The sequence below is a fragment of the Lynx rufus genome, unplaced genomic scaffold (genome assembly GCF_022079265.1).
Source record: "Lynx rufus isolate CCGP_SWC_20201006 ecotype Redwood Valley unplaced genomic scaffold, mLynRuf1.p SCAF_2, whole genome shotgun sequence".
Classification (NCBI taxonomy): domain Eukaryota; kingdom Metazoa; phylum Chordata; class Mammalia; order Carnivora; family Felidae; genus Lynx; species Lynx rufus.
The window spans coordinates 222,564,355-222,570,598 of record NW_025814834.1 but is presented as its reverse complement, the minus strand read 5'-3'; positions in this window follow the sequence as shown (position 1 = coordinate 222,570,598).

The following is a 6,244-nucleotide window of genomic DNA, read 5'->3' as shown; positions in this document are numbered from 1 at the left end:
CTTTTTCAAAAATAAATAAACATTTTTAAAAATTTTTTTAAAAAAGAAAAGAAAAACACAAGATATTCTATGGAAAGATAGGAGTGGGCCATGGCCCAGTGAGCCAATGATCACATCCATGGGCCATCAGAATTGAGAAAAGTTCAGATTCACTAGTTCTCGGGAAGACAAAACTCAGACACTGGCTCATTTTCTGGAAGCAGAGCCTAGGGCAGGGGATCCTGTGCAAGAGGAGTACTGTGGGGAGGGGCGCCTCAGAGAACAGAGAAGCAAGACTGGGCAGAGAAGGAGCTTCTGGCCTTGGGGAGGCCAAGCTACCCTGCAGAGTATCAGTCATCATTTTGAGGGTGACAACCCCCAGGAGGCAGCTGAGAACCCTGGGCGGTGGGGACTGTGCACCTGTTGTAAGGGTTCCTGGGTGGGCACCTGGCTTCATTGGAGGTGAAGTGTCGCTTGGGAGGAGTCACATTTGCAAAACCGAACAAGCGAAGCACCAACAGCTACACAGGCGCCTGTGGGGAGAGCAAGCTCTCGTGCTATGGGGGATGCAGGAATCAGGAGCACTCCACTGGGAGCCTGCAAGGAGGCCCGAGGGAAGGTGTCCTGCGGCAGCTCACAGCGTGTGATGGGAGGCAGAGAGAGCACTCGCAAGGGCTGGCTGGGCGCGTTGAGTGTGTGCAGTCTGTCCATGGTGCCCGGGAAGGGGTTCTGGTCTATCTGTAGTGCCCCCGGTGGTGGGCCAGGGTCTCCCGTCTTTGGCTGTTGGTGCGTCCTTCCCAAATGGGGTCATCGCAAGCGTGACGCTCCTGTGTGCACAAATATCTTCTCTACTGCTCAGGGAGGCCATGAGTGAGAGGGGCTGGGAGCTGGAGGCACATGACGTCCTCCCCACTAGCCCAGGGGCTCGGTAGGCCCCAGTGTCAAGCTGGTTGGTCCCTGTGGGGGGGCTCCTGCATTAGATTCAGAGTCTCTGCTCCCAGGCAGTGGTGGGAAGGCAGCCAGTGGGACAACTGGCCTTGCATTTGAATGTCTCACTCCTTCCCCTGCTTGATTAACCCTGGGTGGGGCTTTAACTGTTTCTGTAGAAACCTGTCCCCCCCCCCCGCCCCCCACCTCAAGGAACAGAACCATGGCCTTTCCCTCTAATCTGTCAGGTCTGTGCCAGGATCAGCAGCAGGAACTTTGGGGACACCCACAATGTCTGTCCATGGAATGGTTTGACAGGCTAGGCTAGGGGTTCCTGGGTCTGTTTGGACAAGCGTATAGTTTTCTGGAGTTTGACCCAGTGGGTCATTGGTCTTGGGAGAGGGAAGTGTCCTAGAGAGTAGATTCCGTGTTTGGTTTTCCTGAAAGAGAACAGTTTGATTAATTTGCACATCTTCCTCGTAAGTTCCCTTGCTTGGGCCTGTGAAGAGTTAGTGGTCGGGAAGACACGAAAGCTTCTGTGTCTCCTAAGAAACAGAGGCACAACTGAACATCAGCTCACTGGGAAATCCAAGTCCAGGCTTGCCCTCTCCTTGCACAGACCCCTCTCGGGCCTTCTGCCCCCTCCCTTCCCGCCATCCCACTTGGAAAACCAGAACAGATCAGCCACTTCTCTCCATAAACCCATTCCTCACATCCTGTTAACCCCAATAACATCCCAACAACAACATCCGAGAGAGCCGTCCCTACCTCCCGGGACATCACTGTGTGGTGGCCTTGAGGGAGGGAAGGTCCCCACACAGGAAGGCCCGTGACCCTGGGGCCCCAGAGCTGCCATCACACCCTGGGCATCTCTGAGAACTTCTCACTGTCTTGGGAAGGACTCTGCAGGACCCCCATGGATCCCCCACAGGATGGGTGCCAACTCTTTCCAGTGTTCTGTGAACAGGTGCCCAGAACGTGGTCACAAAGAGGACCCTAGAGCCGGCATCTATGTTGGGGGCCCACATCTGTGTTGGCCCCCAGGAAACAGCTCTCAGAGGTGGAATATGGGATCTGGTGACAGGGTGAAGTCCCACAGAAGGACTGGCCCCATGAGAAGTCCTTGGGGACAGCAGGGTCTTGTTGAGGAGGGGTGGACTGACCACCAAGGCCAGGGAAGAGGACAGATGGAGGCTGGGGCCCAATCTGTGGCCGACACTGACCTTGGCTCAAACCCGAGCCTCATCAGTGTCCCATTTGTGAGGGGGCATGGCTTTTTTTAAACCAGGTTTCCTCCAGGCCGGAAGAGAGTGGTGTGGAGGGGCGGGTGGGCCACCTGACCATAATCACACTCCCCTCCAGCAGTGCCACCAGAGGGCTGCTCCAACTTAGGCCCAGACCAACATGCCTGTGGCTTCCGAGGGTTTAGGGAGAGCCCCTCTCTGTGACCCCACCTCCCAAAGCGGTGTGCCGCCTGCAGCCTCTGACCATCCCCCAGGGCTCTGTGGGAAACCAGGTCCCAAGGCCACTGTCCACTGCTCCTACCGTCCTGCTGACCAGGCCGAAGGCTGCCCAAGGGCATTTGGGTCACGAGGCCAGTGCCCTCACACCCCGTCCACAACTTCCTGGGCAGGGACTGGAAGGTCTTGCCACCTCCCTCTCCAGGGAGTGGGATGTCCCAGGCCATGGTAAGCTGGTGAATGTTTAACAGCTGGCCCCGGGGGTGGGCACCCGGTTGTGGCATTTGCCCATTTCCACAGTGAAAACACCCACCAGGATCTCAAGCCGCCGGGTGCAGCCAGTGAACACTGAGGTGGGAGGCGTAATAATCCGCAGGCGGGAGTGTCTCCTAAGCCACTCCCTGTCCTCCTGACGCGCTCCCGTGTGGGATGTGAATCACACAGGGCCTCGGGGTCATTGTGGCCTGTGGCCACAGGGGTAACGGTGCGTGCCCAAGCCTGGGCTGAGGGCCTGCCATGGCCCCCTCCTCAGCTCCCGGGTGCCCATAGAGGGAACTAAGGGAGGGGGGTCCACATCCGCAGCTTTGTGCCCACACATATCCTCCGAGGCCAAGAGAGCCACTTACTCCGCAGCTCTCTGTGCCCTGGGGAGGTGGGGCAGGGGCAACCCGTGGGGTGCAGGCAGAGCTGAGAAACACAGGGGGGTGCTGGGGGGGTGCAGGAGGCAGCCCTTGGAGGTCTGGGCTGAGCAGAGGCCTGTAGGACACAGTGTCTGGGGGCTGGTGAGTGGAGGACTGCGGGACCGTGGGACCAGGCTCTGGGCACACCAGGTGGACAGGCTGGGTTGGGCTGGCGGTGGGGGGGGGGGGGCGAGCGATTTGCAGCTGTGGCCACCTTGTAGCAGAGTGAGGTGGGTCAGAGGTACCTGTACTGGAGAGGCTGCTGGTGGCCCGTGGGATGTCAGTTGTCAAGCCGCAGAGGGAGCCCCGGTCTCTGCTGTGTGTCTGAAGCAACAGTGTTGTGGGTGCCACGAGGGCCTTTACCTTGAGGGACGGCTCCCGTCACTCCCAGACAACAAAGGGGGCACAGAGCGCGGGATGGGGGTCTCAGCTCTTGGGGTGCAGGGCTCCGGGCCTGGACGGCTGCCGGCAGGGGGGCGGGGCGGCACGGTGCTGAGGCTGCACTCCTGCTGGTACAGCCCAAATACAGAACTTCTCTGATGTGCACAGACGCCTGCGTCCCGCCCTCTGGGCCCGGAAGGCCGGAAGCGGGTGGGAGCAGGCTCTGGGGTGGAGACGAGTGCCTCTGCCTAGGTGAGGCTGCCAGAGACAGACAGGAGGGCGGATCTCTCTTCTGGGGGACTCATGCAGTCTCACCTTCATTTGTCTGGATTAACTCGGGAGCAGGTGCATTTCTCCTGCAAACAGAGGTGCACCACCCAGGCCAGCTTAACCCTCTCCCCACCGATCTGCTTGGGACCCTGGGGGCGGGGTGGCAAACCTACGGCGGCAAGAGGGCCAGAGGCCTGTCCCAGGCCCAGGAGTTCAATTTGCCCTGAGTACTTGGCCACATGCACCTTTGTGGGGATAGCGGCCTCACTCCTGCTGGTCGGCTGGGTCCAATCGAGACTAGGAGGGGGACCAAGGCAGCCCTCCTCCCACTCCCTCTGCAAACTCACGGGCACCAGGGCCTCTGGAGTCGGGCACCTGTCCTCGACCCCTCAGCCCCGCCTCTTCTTTGGTTTTCCAGCTAACAAAGCAAGCAGGGTGCTTTGTGGTGGCCTCACCCTGGGGACTGGGCCCATCCTGGGAGGGTGGGTGGGAAGCCCAGCTTTGCATAAGGAAACCCGAGCCCCACCAGGTGTGGGAGACAAAGGCGGGTGGCCCGCCCCTGCCTGCGCTGGCTCTGAGGGGCGGATCCTCCAGGCGGGGTGTCCACACCCCCTGCCCTGGTCTGTGCGAGGCGGTGAGGTGGGGGGGGGGACCCGGCGGGAAGATGTGAGTGTGGGGTTAAGAGGCCCGAGGTTGCCCCAGCCTCCTGCCCCACGTCTGCATGGGCCCCTCCCCAGCCTCTCAGGCTGCGCCGTGGACAGAAGGGGAGCCTGGGGAAGGCAGGCAAGCATGCTTCTCATGGCGCGCCCATGTGTCCCTATCACCCCTTCGGAGCTGGTTTCCTGGAGAAGGGCAGGCGCCTTACAGCCCCAGCCTCCCCAGCCCTGTGCTGGGTCGTGGGCCCCCCCCCCCCCATCACAAGGCCTGGATCCTGTGGTCCTCAGCTCCCCAGCCCTCTGCAGTGGGCCTTGTGTGGGTCCTTCGGGGGACTAGGCCACCTGCAGTGTCCCAGGCACCGCCCCCCCCCCAGCCTAAATGCAGGAGCATCCCCCTGGGGGCTTTGGGGACCTACAGAGGGAGGGGCTTCCTGGAGAAAGGACCCCTCCAACCCCCAGCTGGCCCGCTTCAGGGCTGTGGCACAGCCTCTGGGCCTGGGTCCAAATCGCTGTGACCTTGAGGAAGGGTTCAGGGTGTTCTGTCACAGGAGCTGACGGAAGGGGGAGACACAAGCAGCATTAGTGGGAAGGAGGGCTGGGGTCTCTCTGGCCTCTCAGGCACAGCCCACCCCCAGAGGGTCAGGAGCCTGGGCCACCCGCACCCCCTGCCCTTCTGGGCCCCTCCCAGTCCCCTTCCTCGTGCCTCCAACTGCCTTCCTCCTCCGGGCTCCGCATATGGGACCTGCACCCGTATCTCTGGGATTCGGGGACTTGCTCCTTCCCTCTTGGACACCTGTCAGGGCCGATGTCCCCAAACCGCTCTTCCCTTTCAGGTTTGTCTCACGCACACGCTAGTCACACACGTGTCCAGTAACACGTACACAAGGTCACCCCCTCCCAACCCCCCATATCCCCCATGTACAGCCACCGGCGTGCACACACACAGAGGAATGTGCATCTGGAGCTGGCAGCCAGGCACCAGCATTGCAGTGTCCTCTGGCCCTGTCCTGGGCCATCCACCTCTCACCCCGTTCAGTTCATTTCCAGAGGTGGCCCCCCACCCCCACCGTGGTCTTCAGGCCTCCTGCTCGTCTATGGGGGGTGGGGGGCACTGGGAGGCAGCACACTGACTATATCAGCCTCACAGAGAACCACACACAGGCTTTGCTTTCTTGGGTCTCACTAGGACTGGAGCGGTCTTGACCCGCCGCCAATCTCACCGGCTGGCCAGGCCAGGCCCGTCCCACCCACACGGGCTCCGCCTGGCTGGGAGCCATGAGCTCCTTCCTGCTTTCCACCTTCTCAGAACAGGGTGTGGCCCTTCCTCTCCCTGGGTCTGACCGCTTCCCTGAGCTTCCATCACAATCTGGAAACTCAGCAACCTCGTTCTCTGGGCAGGCACCGTAGGGGAACCCCTGAGAGACAGGGGCAGGGAGCTCCAAGCCCTGTGGGTTCGTGGAGCAGGAGCCCAGGCACAGGGGGCACGCGGGAGGGCCCCGGTCAGGGCCGAGACAGGCCCTTCCCAAGCAGGGCCAGCCCTGGCTTTGCTAGTCTATGGAATGCAGTGGATTTTCCAGAAAGCTGAGTTCGAGCGTGTGCAATTTAAAGGAAGCGTCTTTCAGCCCAGGATTGTGTCCTCCCTGGTGACGGGTGTTAAAGCCTCGTTTGCTTAGGTGGTAGGTGGCAGCCGTCTTGAGTGCCCTTCGTGTCAAGCAAATACGTGCTAGCCCCCGAAGTCAGGACAGTGGGGCCAGCGCTGCGTTTCTTGAAGGGAGGGACAGAACGGTGGCCAAAAGCTGTGCTCCTGGCCCACGTGGTAGCCCCTGGAGCACGGAGGACAGAGGGGCCGTCCTGCCCAGGTGTCATGAGCACGCTAGGAAGGCGCACACGC